Genomic DNA, 15436 nt, shown 5'->3' on the forward strand with positions numbered 1-15436 from the left:
TGCCAACAAGAGTTTTGCCACCAAGTACTAAGTCATAGAAACTAGACAAGGTCCAGGTGTGCAAGTGGAATGAAATGGGTATGGGGATAAAGGAAGTGGGGAGGAAATGTGATCAAGCACACCTGGGCAGCGGGGGATTTAAATTTGCCATATAGTCATTTTTCCATAAAAAAAATAACAGTTTTATTGATATACAAATATTCACATACAAATCTTAAAAATAGAAGTGATCAGAAAATGGTACAAAATATACACATGCGTACAAGAGGTATACACTATTGATCGACCGATATTGTTTTTTTGTTGCCGATACTGATATTTTGCAGATCGCATATCGGTATCGGCCGATATTTTCACACATGTAACATTTTCCAAAAAAAACACACATTTCTACACAAATCTCTTAACAAACATGTTAATCTTTATTTATTAACATTTCCGGCGTTTCAATCGCACAAACGCGTCCGAACGCGTCTGAACACGTCTGAACGCGTCCGAACGCGATGACCCGCGTTTAGCGTTCACGTTTTTCCATTTTAAAGGGGAATCATTTTTTCGACCTCTAGGAACGGTTCTAAACGCAAACGCCCGCAAACGCCGCTAAACGCCCGCTAAACACGGGTACAAACGCGACCGAACGGACGTTTCAAACGTCCTAAAAATTCCAGCATTCAAAGGGACTTTTAACAACGTCCCGTGTACATGGAGCCTAAGTGCTCGTTCTTCACACCTTAACTGCATAAAAACTGATAGGAAAACTTCAATTGCAAGGAGTTGGACATTAGCATTTCCCATCATCTGATTGTGCATTAATGTATAATAAAGTGCTGCAGTAGTGGACTCACTCACTGCAATATAAAAATGTTATTTCACTACTGCAGTGCAGTCAGCGCAAAACTGCTCGGAAAAAAACTAGGCAACAACAACAGCTACACAATAAATTACACATACACACTGCACAACTGCTATAAAAAGAGCAAGGCAACAGCTACACATGTCACAGTGGATTGGACTAGACTGGACTCTGAGTCAGTGGAGGACTACCTATGTGTGCAGTATGGCACTCACAGCAACTACTGCAGTGCAGTCAGTGCAATACTGCTAGAAGAAAAGCAATGCAAGTAGGCAACAGCTACACATGTCAGAGTGGATTGGACTGGAGTCAGTGGAGGACTATCTGCACTGCAGTATGGCACTCACTGCAACTACTGCAGTCAGTGCAATACTGCTAGAGGAAAAGCAAGGCAACAGCTACACATGTCACAATGGATTAGACTGGAGTCAGTGGAGGACTCACTGCAGTATGGCACTCACTGCAACTACTGCAGTCAGTGCAATACTGCTAGAAGAAAAGCAAGGCAACAGCTACACAGTGGATTGGACTGTGTGTACTACCGCTGCAGTAGGGCACTCACTCACTGGAATAATTTTAATTTATATTCAATAATTTTTATTGAAATTTTCAAAAAGATAACAGAAGATCAATAACAAACGAGGCATAGTAATAACTTGCTTACATATGAACTGTTGTGCAGAACAGTACAAGAACTAATAGACATGGCAAGAAAACAAGGCCAGCAAGTGCTGGAAAAACTGCTGATCAATAAAAAACATTCTCATTATGGCTGAATTCCAAGATAGATAGAGAGCCGATCGCCCCGGGGCACCCCTAATGGGCTCATACTGTGCCCCAAAGAGAAGTGGCTAAAGACAGCTGAGAGAAAACCGCCTTTGTCTCTGAAAACCTAAAGGGAGGAAAGGCAACATCCGCCAAACCCCAATAAAAAACATGTATTAGTCAATAACTACTAGTGTAATTATGGTACGAGGTACCACATATGCCTCATAAACAGACTTAAACGTGGAACAGGATAGAACAAGTGGTAGGAAGAAGAAGAGTAGAAAGAGAGATATCAGAGGGGGAAGGAGAAAAGAAGGGGATGAAAGGGAGAGAGTAAAGAAAGAGTTGAGGAGAACAATCCCATGGTCCGACCCCACCCAACCCATAGATGAGTATCAAAACGGAAAGAAAAGGGGGAAACCCCAAGGAAAAAGGCGTCCTTCCGACCGAGCCCATCTTAGAGTGTTACATTCACAAATGTCGCCCAGGGTTCCCAGACTGACTCAAATATAGCCCTAGAATCATTCAAGATACTGTACATCTTTTCTTGTGTCATCATCCATGAAATTTTACGCTTCGCAACCAGGAAGGGGACCTTAGACTGTTTCCAATGCTTAGCTATTGTGATTCTAGCTCCTAGGAATATATAAGAAATGAGAGTCCGAGTGTGCTTGGGGACCCTGGGAGGATGGTGACCTAGGAGGGCATATAAAGGTGATTGCTCAAGGGAAACCCCCGTAACGCGTCGTATTGTGTGGAACATCCGATTCCAAAAAGAACGGATTTTTGGGCATTCCCAAAAAACGTGTAACAGGCTCCCCATAAGATCACAGCCTCTGAAGCAGACCGGGGACGAGCTAGGGAAAATTGTCGCCAAGCGAGAAGGGACCATGTACCAACGCAGCAAAATTTTAACATTAGCCTCCATGAGGCCCACCATGTGGATCCCACGAAAGGCTCTTCCGACACAGGTATGCCAAGCATCCAGGTCCCAGTCTACATTCAGGTCTTGTTCCCATTTCAGCATGTAGGAGGTTTTATTTTCGGGAGAAATTAAAGAGGCATAAATGAGGGAAATCCCTCCCTTGATGTCTTGAATTTTGGAGCACCATTGTTCGTAGGGGGTTACTGTGAGGGGGCCCGAAGATCCCCTCTGGAGCATGCGCAAAAAGTGTGAGATCTGAGAGAAGCGAAATCGCTCCGCAGGCGGCATCTTCAGATTAGCTAAACAATGTGAGTAGGAAAGAGGACCTCTGGCATCAAAAAAGTGTCCAATTCTATAAAGGCCTTTATCCGTCGGAATAATTTTAATTTAATTAAAATTATTGCAGCAGTGAGTGGCGTTCTACTGCAGCAGTAGTCCACTGCCACTGACTCCAATCCACTGTTTATGTCTATTTTTTTTTCTATCACTTTTGCACTGACTGCAGCGCAGCATAATCAGTGCAAAACTGTTAGAAAAAATAGATAGACACAAGCTAGACAGTGGATTGGACAGACTCAGTGGACTGGTGGACAGACACTACTATAGACTAGCTACACTTTCAAATCAATACTCCCAGTTAAGTAGAACAATATTATAGTGCAGAAAGCATAACATTTCAGCATGTTCACCAGTTAAACGGCTTCTTTTCTTTTCATAAATTGCTGAAACTTCACTAAAAACACGCTCACTTGGTACTGAGGAAGAAGGAGCAGAAAGGTATCTTCTAGCATGAGAAGCAAGTCTTTTGTAGCGTGCCTCATTTTCTTTCCACCACTGAAGAGAATCACTTCTTCTGTCCACTACTGGTTCCTTCAAATAGAGATGAAGTTCATCATCCAGGCTCATTATTGCCGATTCTGATGAATCTTCCGCATGAGGCCCCAATAAAATGCTGAACATTACATCTATTTGACCACAAAGTATTTTCTCTTCTGTCTGTTGTCTTTTGGGACATTGTTCTCCTGCATCCTGCTCTTCCACATCAGAAACCTTCTCTTCTTGTCCTTGACTTTTCTTTTCGTCAGGAGGAACCTCCTGCACCTTCTGTTGAATATCTTCTGTCAGCCATTGCTTTGCCTTGGCCAATACATCATCAGAAGAAAAAGGATGGTTCTTGTATCGAAGATCCAAAAGACATGCAAGCACAACAGTTTTATTCTCCTCATGCTTCTCAAACCTTTTGGTAAGGCTGTCCCTCATGGCATGCCTACATGCTTTGAAGCCACGTGTGTTGGGTCCTTCATTCTGTTGAAGAAGCAGGGACTCTGACACATGGGATCACAGAGAAAACAGATGAGTCGTAATGATTCACCTCCAGTGTCACTTCCTCAATGGGTACGAGAGTCTCTATAATGTTGGCTACTATGTACCACTGATCTGCAGTAGGGCAAGAATGTCCTCCAAGTCCATATTCACCAGAATATATAGTGAGGGCTTGCTTCTGCTCCAGCATCCTCTGTAACATGTGTAGCGTTGAATTCCATTGTGTTGGAACAGCCTGTATCAGGTTGTTTTTGGGTAGGCTAAGGTCTTTCTGAAAGTCGCTGCTTGGCAAGAACAGAATGGTGGTAATGGCCTGTGCACTTCTTCAGCATGGTAAAAATGTTCAGCAAAGCTTTCTGGTGTGACAGACCATCATTTACCACCAGTTGGAGGGTGTGTGCCATGCAAATGAGGTCTGAAACTTCAGCAAGTCTCATACCTTTAACCATTTTCGCTCCACTGTCTCGCAGCACAAGCATCACTTGATCTTTGCTGATTCCCCATTCTTCTAGCATGCCTAGAAACTTTTCTTTAATGTACTCCCCAGTGTGGGATCCTTGCATCACTTTTGTATTCAACACCAAATGCCTTCTTGTCCATCCGCTGTAGTGGCATGTAAGACTCATTAGTGATTCTGTTTGTCCTGACCAGCAGTCCGTTGTGAATGAGAGTGATTTGCCAGCATTCTCTGGTTGCAGCATAGTATTAACTTTGTCAACGACCTTTTGGTGAGTCTTTTGCAGCATTTCAGTTCGATAAAACTTGTCACTCTTCAGTGTGTACCTTGGCTCAACTATGGACATCAACCGCTTAAATCCAGAGTCAGACACTATTGTAAATGGCTGGTTATCAGTGACCATCGTCTCAGTGATTACTCTGTCCAGCAGTTGTGATCTTCCATCAGATTCCGCAAAACTGCTCGGAAAAAAACTAGGCAACAACAACAGCTACACAATAAATTACACATACACACTGCACAACTGCTATAAAAAGAGCAAGGCAACAGCTACACATGTCACAGTGGATTGGACTAGACTGGACTCTGAGTCAGTGGAGGACTACCTATGTGTGCAGTATGGCACTCACAGCAACTACTGCAGTGCAGTCAGTGCAATACTGCTAGAAGAAAAGCAATGCAAGTAGGCAACAGCTACACATGTCAGAGTGGATTGGACTGGAGTCAGTGGAGGACTATCTGCACTGCAGTATGGCACTCACTGCAACTACTGCAGTCAGTGCAATACTGCTAGAGGAAAAGCAAGGCAACAGCTACACATGTCACAATGGATTAGACTGGAGTCAGTGGAGGACTCACTGCAGTATGGCACTCACTGCAACTACTGCAGTCAGTGCAATACTGCTAGAAGAAAAGCAAGGCAACAGCTACACAGTGGATTGGACTGTGTGTACTACCGCTGCAGTAGGGCACTCACTCACTGGAATAATTTTAATTTAATTAAAATTATTGCAGCAGTGAGTGGCGTTCTACTGCAGCAGTAGTCCACTGCCACTGACTCCAATCCACTGTTTATGTCTATTTTTTTTTCTATCACTTTTGCACTGACTGCAGCGCAGCATAATCAGTGCAAAACTGTTAGAAAAAATAGATAGACACAAGCTAGACAGTGGATTGGACAGACTCAGTGGACTGGTGGACAGACACTACTATAGACTAGCTACACTTTCAAATCAATACTCCCAGTTAAGTAGAACAATATTATAGTGCAGAAAGCATAACATTTCAGCATGTTCACCAGTTAAACGGCTTCTTTTCTTTTCATAAATTGCTGAAACTTCACTAAAAACACGCTCACTTGGTACTGAGGAAGAAGGAGCAGAAAGGTATCTTCTAGCATGAGAAGCAAGTCTTTTGTAGCGTGCCTCATTTTCTTTCCACCACTGAAGAGAATCACTTCTTCTGTCCACTACTGGTTCCTTCAAATAGAGATGAAGTTCATCATCCAGGCTCATTATTGCCGATTCTGATGAATCTTCCGCATGAGGCCCCAATAAAATGCTGAACATTACATCTATTTGACCACAAAGTATTTTCTCTTCTGTCTGTTGTCTTTTGGGACATTGTTCTCCTGCATCCTGCTCTTCCACATCAGAAACCTTCTCTTCTTGTCCTTGACTTTTCTTTTCGTCAGGAGGAACCTCCTGCACCTTCTGTTGAATATCTTCTGTCAGCCATTGCTTTGCCTTGGCCAATACATCATCAGAAGAAAAAGGATGGTTCTTGTATCGAAGATCCAAAAGACATGCAAGCACAACAGTTTTATTCTCCTCATGCTTCTCAAACCTTTTGGCAAGGCTGTCCCTCATGGCATGCCTACATGCTTTGAAGCCACGTGTGTTGGGTCCTTCATTCTGTTGAAGAAGCAGGGACTCTGACACATGGGATCACAGAGAAAACAGATGAGTCGTAATGATTCACCTCCAGTGTCACTTCCTCAATGGGTACGAGAGTCTCTATAATGTTGGCTACTATGTACCACTGATCTGCAGTAGGGCAAGAATGTCCTCCAAGTCCATATTCACCAGAATATATAGTGAGGGCTTGCTTCTGCTCCAGCATCCTCTGTAACATGTGTAGCGTTGAATTCCATTGTGTTGGAACAGCCTGTATCAGGTTGTTTTTGGGTAGGCTAAGGTCTTTCTGAAAGTCGCTGCTTGGCAAGAACAGAATGGTGGTAATGGCCTGTGCACTTCTTCAGCATGGTAAAAATGTTCAGCAAAGCTTTCTGGTGTGACAGACCATCATTTACCACCAGTTGGAGGGTGTGTGCCATGCAAATGAGGTCTGACACTTCAGCAAGTCTCATACCTTTAACCATTTTCGCTCCACTGTCTCGCAGCACAAGCATCACTTGATCTTTGCTGATTCCCCATTCTTCTAGCATGCCTAGAAACTTTTCTTTAATGTACTCCCCAGTGTGGGATCCTTGCATCACTTTTGTATTCAACACCAAATGCCTTCTTGTCCATCCGCTGTAGTGGCATGTAAGACTCATTAGTGATTCTGTTTGTCCTGACCAGCAGTCCGTTGTGAATGAGAGTGATTTGCCAGCATTCTCTGGTTGCAGCATAGTATTAACTTTGTCAACGACCTTTTGGTGAGTCTTTTGCAGCATTTCAGTTCGATAAAACTTGTCACTCTTCAGTGTGTACCTTGGCTCAACTATGGACATCAACCGCTTAAATCCAGAGTCAGACACTATTGTAAATGGCTGGTTATCAGTGACCATCGTCTCAGTGATTACTCTGTCCAGCAGTTGTGATCTTCCATCAGATTTTAGCCACCTGTTTTTTTTCTGAAACATATCTGTTATTGTTGCCTGGGATAAAGATGATTCACCTTGTGATTCATTTTGTTTTTTCTGTGCTGCATTATACAATTCAAGATGATGAACTCTTAGATGGGCCCAAAGATTAGACGTATTTTTTGTTTTTTGCAGTTATTGATCACATGCTCACATTGTTTTTGCATGTGTTGCACAGTGCTACTGATTTTTTTGTGCTGCATTATACAATTCAAGATGATGAACTCTTAGATGGGCCCAAAGATTAGTCGTATTTTTTGGTTTTTGCAGTTATTGATCCAATGCTCACATTGTTTTTGCATGTGTTGTACAGTGCTACTGATTTTCCTGGCGATGGAGAAGAGAAATACTCACAGACCACACTTTTAATTTTTCTATCTCCATCCATCTCCATTAAAACAAGAAAGAGTCAGACACTAATTTAGGCTTACACAAAATGGCTGGCTGGCACCCTGTGGTGGCTGGCTTGCCCAGGGCCTGTGGCTGGGGAGCTGGTACAGTCAGGAGGAGGACTCAAGCAGGGCCTGTGGCTGGCTGGTACACTACACTGTGGACTGTGTGGGACTGGGTTGCTGTCTGGCACCGGGCAGCTGTGGGTGGTGGCTGCGGCGGCTATGTTATAGAACAGAACAGATACAGAACGTGTGTCAGAGAGAGTGTTTTTTGTTGGTCACTTTTATCAATTATCACAGAACAGAATACAGAACGTGTGTCAGACTGTTGGTCACTGCACTCACTAGATGTAGAAGAGCTCTGTCCCGACTCTCCCGACCGACAGCCTGTGCCGCATGCAGACTCCAGTGTGGCAGCAGCGGGTAAAAGACACTGTAAGGAGGCAGAGGGAGGCGGCCTAAGAGCTGTCCAGTGCGCGGAGGCGCGTGGCACAACATACGCAATGACGTCGCGAATATCGGCAATATCGGTAAATCCAAAAGGCAATTCCGATATATCGAGGAAAGTGAATATCGCCCCCCGATATCTCGGCATTGCCGATAATTGGTCGATCTCTAGTATACACTAATGTTCACTGGCGGATCAATGCGTTTCACTGAAACAGCTTACTCAGGACCCAGCAGTTATATCTAAAAGCATTGTGTACAGTATCACATTATCTAAAAATCACAATATATATAAATTAATATACAACACATAAATGTATTGAAGACAGAAAATAAAGAACACAAAAGTTACTCAATAACAATATACCAAAGTATATACAGTATAACTTAGCGGGTTTAAGATAAAAAATGGACTATATATCCAAAAGACATATGAAGACATAGACAAACAACAGTTTGTTTTTCCTTTTCCTCTTTTACACCTTGTGTGTCATGGTTTTATTCACATTTGAGTGGTCACCCATCACCATTTCTTCTTTTTATTACCTTTTTCACCATTTTTGTAAAGCACTGAAATGTCTCCCATTCCTTGGCTATCTAATACACAGGATATATGGTAAGACAGCTCTGGCCACGACACTTGATGGATGATGTATTGCCTTAATATCTTCAAGTTTGATTTTAAACAATGGGTAAGATGACTAATATCTGATATGGTGAATAGGTTATGTTTCCATTTCGTCCCCCCTCCCGTTCTTCAACTTTGTTTGAAGCTCTCTCCCCTCCTTTGATCCACTGCATCTTTGACTCTCTCACCTTCCCTTTTTCCCTCCCTTTTATTTTTTTTTCTGTTGTTTGTCTATGTCCTCTTATGTCTTTTGGATATATAGTCCATTTTTTATCTTAAACCCGCTAAGATATACTGTATATACTTTGGTATATTGTTATTGAGTAACTTTTGTGTTCTTTATTTTCTATCTTCAATAAATGTATGTGTTGTATATTAATTTTTATATATATATATATATATATATATATATATATATATATATATATATAGTAATTTTTAGATAATGTGATACTGTACACAGTGCTTTGAGATATAACTGCTGGGTCCTAAAGAAGCTGTTTCAGCGAAACGCGTTGATCCGCCAGTGAACATTAATGTATACCTCTTGTACGCATGTGTATATTTTGTACCATTTTCTGATCACTTCTATTTTCAAGATTAGTATGTGAATTTTTGTATATCATTAAAACAGTGTTATTTTTTTTTTTGGAAAAAAATATCATCTTTCTTTAAAGACTATATGGCACAATTAAATCCCCCGCTGCCCAGCTGTGCTTGATCATATTTCCTACCCCTTCCTTTTCCCCATACCCATTTTATTCCACTTGCACACCTGGACCTTGTCTAGTTTTGAATATTAATTGGGGACGGTGCCGTTGTATTTATTCAGCGGCCCTTTCTCCACACAAAGTCCAAGTACTAAGTCATGTTTTGCGAAAGGGTCAAATACTTATTTCACTCATTAAAAGGCAAATACATTTATACCTTTTTTTTTTAATGCATTTTCTGGATTTATTTTTATGTTATTCTGTCTCTTACTGTTAAAAAAAATCTACCATTAAAATTATAGACTGATTATTTCTTTGTCAGTGGGCAATTGTACAAAATCAGCAGGGGATCAAATTCTTTTTTTTATCTCACTGTATATCCCCATAACTATTGCACTAGTTAAAACTTCAAATCTGATTGGCAACTGAGACTTCTAAAACAGAGAGAAACAGAAAAAGGGGAATGAATGGGAGGAAAACAGATATCTAGTATCTAGTGTCTGCTGCTGAAATAATGGTGCATGTCATGCACTGAGAGTATGTGGTGAAGTTATGTGGCAGCCTTAGATTTCAGACGCTTCATAGAAATAATCTCAGACAACATTCATTCACTCTTCAAGGTAGTGCAGCTATTGTACATATCAAGGAAGACATGTATAGAATCAAGGACAGTTGTCACAAAATGAGAGGATTTTTAAGAAAGGCAATGGACATTATGACTGCATGGAAATTATGGAACATTATTTTCTTACTGTAACTCTTTTGTCCTGCAGATCCTTCATGGCACTATACAAGACAGAGTAGTGGCTCTGGTAAAAAAAGATATGAAGAGAAGAAGATAAGAGGCAAGGATAAACAGAAAAAGAGATGCAAACAAAAGAAAAAGCCTTCCACATAACAATAACAGGCTCAAGCAGAAATGTATTATTTGAGCTGCATCAGAGATAGCAAACAGAAAGCCACTGGTGCCCTATTTTTAAAGGGTTAATTCTCCTGAAAGTGATATTTTAATTATAGGTAGATCCAGATGGGTGGGGGCAGTCCATGGATTCATGTATGTCTTGGAAACACCAACAGTGAGAACGTCTCATGATAATACCTCACCATATTTCTGCTCACCTAGGAGTTTTGGGTGCTCCCAGTGTAGTAGTGTGCACCTTTTCTCACTGTGCTCAGATTCAGGTGTTGGCTTTATCTCCTTTTCCCTAAATCCCCTGGATTCCCACAATCCTGTGGGTTCCTAGACATGCCCAAGGAATGTTGCTTTCCAGTTTCCAACCCTCAACAATTCAGAGAGACCATGCCTATTGGTGGCTGTGCATGTGATCTGCTGCCAGGTGTACAATTCTTCACTATTTAAACCAGCGTGCATGAAGCCAGGTGACAGCCCAATAGTATGAAGCTTCTACGGTGTTGTGGAAAGGACTTCTCTAATTGCTACAAAAGTACTGCACTTCAAGTGGAGCGGTCCTGATTCTCCAGCCGCCCACCTCTGTTACCAGCTCTGAGACTCCGCCAGACATTTACCTGTGTTACCAGCCCTGGGGTCCCTTTAGCTCTACACCTGTGGGTTTTTTTGTGAGAGATGCTATCTGTGAGGATACAATTAACTGTTTGTGTACTATGCTGATATCTCCTCCAATCATAATGTACTTTGTTAACACAATTAAATGCAATACACATGATTGGCTCCTAGCCCTGACCCCTCCCTCTCCCAGTCAGAATGCTGCTGTATAGGGGACTGATACCAAATCACATTCAGGTACTTTCAGTAGCTGCATTTAAACATGCATTTTACTTCCTTTTATATCTTTCTGGAGTTCAGCTTTATCTCTCTCTCCAGTATCCACCCAAAACTTAAAAAAAGACAAAGCTCCACTGATCCGACAATGCTTTTGGATGCATGTGCAAACTAATAGACAGGGCCCATCTGGAAATAGGTGGCACTAATGCTCCATGAGTTTGATGCCAAACAAACACCAAGCCCCTCATGTCTCATGGATATAGATATTCCCTGTCCCCCAAAGGTAAAGACCTGTGGCGTACCCCAGAGACAGGGAGGGTTAGCATCACAAAAAATGGGGAAAACATGAAAGAAAACATAGGGTACCAGTCACTTTAAGTTTCTTTTCAAGATTTTATTGCTCAAAACACACGGAGGGAGGGTTAGGGCTGCACATAATCTGAGCAACACTTACAGATTTTCAGAATTGCATCCAGCTTGTATGGTGTAAAGAGTCTTTAAGTCAAAACCAGCAACACTGTAGATAGCACATCCAACTGGTTAGCAGACCTTCCTGTACTTGCCCCCATCCCTCTGTGCATCCTTTCAGACCTCCATGTATCCTCCCAAGAGAATCACCAGGCACCTGCAAGAAAACCAGCCTCTTACAGTCTTCTTCCTCCATCAGTGTTCTCCTCCTGTGCTTTAGTCTTGGTTCAAACTCCCTCTTGACAAGACAGGACAGCTTCATAGGACAATTTTCAGCCTAATTCCCAGCACAGAGCACATGCTAAATCCCACACAAGCTATGCGCCTAAGAAATCATTTCACTCCAGCAGCACCTCCCCAGGCCGTAGCCTGGGGGGAGAAAGAGCTCATATAATCCACCCCAAATATGTATATTGTCCCTCACCATGCGCCAGTGGCAATAGACCTCTTACTGATTGGCTAGAGTAAACATATCAATATTCAAAAACCAGCATCACTGTAGCATCTTATACTATTGCCAGAGGTACCAGTAACTCCTACTAGCAGCAGAGACAAAACAACAGCAACACTGAGTTGGGGAAAATCAAGTGAACATATAAACTGCAAATCAACTTGGGCTATCACCAGGCTAGGATAAGTCATCCCTGTTTAGGATGGGGTGGCTACATGGAAAATGGGTACTCACTGAGCTCTTGCTATTACAGATTCTCCCAAGGATGCACAGCAGTAGAAAAGAATGGCAATGGCACAAGACAAGGCACCAAAAGACTCATATGGGCTGCTTCAACCATTGTCAGAAGATGTATAAATACATATATAATACATAGATATAGCTAATGGCTTCAGAAATGTCTTGATTTGCATTCTAAGTGCTGTTTGTATGAATAACCAATAAGATAGAAAGTACATCTTAATCTTTATAAAGTGACTGCCACATTTCAAGAGCAATTACTGTTTAAGTGTTTTTATATACATAAATGTGTTGTTATTTTTTTTTTTTAAGTTGTGTGGGCCAAGCAGTGGGAACTTGTTTGGTGCATCATACATTATATTTAAGTACGGATACTTAAATATAATCTTCAAGCCCATTCAGTAGGCATTTCTTCTGCTGGTCCTTTAAACTTGAATAATTGGGCAATACAGGCAAAAATCATTAACATGTACCAAAGAGTGTGATGCAGTCAGAATCAACCTCAGCCTATTGTTGATTTGCAAACATATTTAAGATGAAATAATGGATTTCTGCTATGTTACTCCCACATTTGTTCCATTACAGGTTTGATTTTAAAGACCTCCTGAAGAGCATTATTCCTTTTGTATGCTAAGGAAATCTCTCGAGGGCTGGTCAATGCCATTTAAAGATCCGTAATGAGACATGAGTAATCATTTATTTCCAAACTCAGAGAACTTAGCACAAGTACTTAGTGGCAGAGGGAGTTTACAAAGTTTGATGATAAAATCATTATCCTGTGGTTACAGCTAGCTATAAAAGACCTTGTCAGCATCAATGAGGTGCTTGATAAAACAGACTTGAGGATGACTTTGAAAGGAATGAGGTTTTTATATTTTACCTATAGATTTATTTAATTCTGCTTTTCATATTGTATGCTGACACAAACTTGGATCATTATATCATAGCAATAGGTAGTAATATATAGCTATAAACAGTGACGTTTGCACTATGGATATATGAAACCTTAAATTTTTTCATTATCTAAACTAGGAATCTCCAAACTATGGCCCTCCAGGTGTTGCAGAATTACACATCCCATGAGGCATTGTAAAACTCTGACATTTACAGACATGACTAGGCAAGATGGGAATTGTAGTTCCTGAACAACTGGAGTGCCATAGTTTGGAGACCCCTGATTAAAACAATAGTGTCCCTATAACTACTTAAAGGGAACACAGTAATAGTCAATTTGTTAACTAGTAATTGTTACTTACTCTGCACTTACCTTAAGCGGTAGTAAACTTCACTTTTTGACTTCTACCTATAGATAAGCCTATTATAAGTCCTACCTGTAGGTACAATGAATGTCTCCTAAACTTGCGTTGTTTAGGAGAAGTCACACCAGACTTCCCTTTTACTCCAGAGTTTACAGCATTCCCCCTTACATCATGGTCCTGAGCATTCCCCTTTTCATCAGAGTTCACCTTTACATCAGAGTCTGCAGAGTTCCCCCTTGCACTGTAAGGGGGAACCCTGAAGACTCTGATGTAAAGAGGAACTCTGTGAACTCTGATTTGAGGGAGAACTTTGTAAGCTGTGATGTAAAGGGGAACTCTGTGGACTGTACAGTAAAAGGAAACTCTGTAGACTGGACTTTTGTGTAAGGGGAAAAGGCTCTGGTTTCCAGGGACCCCCTTACATCAGACTTTCCCTCTACACCAGAGTCTGCAGCTTTCCCCCTTACATCAGAGTTCCCAGAGTTCTCCTTTACATCAGAGTCCACATTGTTCCATTTTACATCAGGGTCCGCAGAGTTCCCCCTTGCACTGTAAAGGGGAATCCTGCAGACTCTGATGTAAGGGGGAACTCTGTGCTGGGTAATATTAACCTGACCTCTATGTAAAAGGGGAAATATGTTTTTTGCCTTTTGTGTTTCCTAAAGAACATTGCTATTAGCACTAGCTACATGTTTGAAGATTAAATATTGATAATTGCACTGAAAATAACTGTCAGTAAAAAACTTTGCTCTGTCAGTAAATTTTGTGTCGTGCCAGTAAAAAATTACTCAGCAAATGTTTGGTGTTTTGTCAGTAAATTTTATGCATTGTGTCAGTAAAATATTGGCTCTGTCAGCAAATTTTTGGTGTTTTGTCAGTAAATTTCTCTTCGGGAAGTTGGCAAACCTGACCTTAAGTTGTCAGATTGAGGCAGGATAAACTTTGCTGATTTTTTAGGGATTGCCTAAAGACAGAGTATGAGATAATAGATTGGGATAAAGATTTCCAGAGGATGGGAGAGGCTCTGCAGAACTTCTGGAGGTGAGCATGTGAGAAAGAGACAAGGGAGCTTTTGGGAGAAGTGAAGAGAACGTTTTTAGTGATATTTTGAGATGAGGTTGGTGAGGTAGCTGGGGCCAGGTTCTAGTAGCAGCATTTATAATTAAATAAATTTGTAGCTTGTTGGGGTGATTTGTTAAGATTAAATAAAAACTGCTTACCTTCCCATTTCTTAGAGTCTTCAGAATGTATACAAATTTGCTCAGCGTACAATCCCAGTATCTGTGTTGGATAATTTAATGACTGTTTTAATGTGCCAGAGTTACATCTTCCTTCCAGACCTCCATGTATCCTCCCAAGAGAGTCACCAGGCATCCACGAGAAAACCAGGCTCTTACTGTCTTCTTTCTCCAGCAGAGTTCTTCTCCTGGGCTTTATTCTTGGTTCAACATTCCTCTTGACCAGACAGGACAGCTTCAGAGGACAATTTCCAGCCTAATTCCCAGCACAGAGCACATGTTAAGCCCTACACGGACTATGCGCCTAACAAATCACAGTACACAGTACGCTTAAATAAATATTAATATAGTCAAAATCGCCACGCCCCTAATGACGAAACGCATCGGGAGGAGCTAGGTCTTATGACGTCAGCATGCTGGTTAGTCGGCCATACTGTTGGATGGAAACATCAGCTATCATATGCGGACTTACATGCGTTTTTTATGCTTCTGTTTGTGAGTATTTTGGATCTTACCAATAAACAATTACTTATGAGTAATACTGCGCAATGAGGTTCCCTTCTGCTTATCCCTACATATATCTATCATGAGAGTCTGTATATGGTGGTATATGCAATTTTATTGAAGATCATTGATGCCATATCAGTGGAGAGTTGGAGTGAGATAT

The sequence above is a fragment of the Pelophylax lessonae genome (assembly GCF_965119305.1).
Source record: "Pelophylax lessonae genome assembly, chromosome: 3".
Classification (NCBI taxonomy): domain Eukaryota; kingdom Metazoa; phylum Chordata; class Amphibia; order Anura; family Ranidae; genus Pelophylax; species Pelophylax lessonae.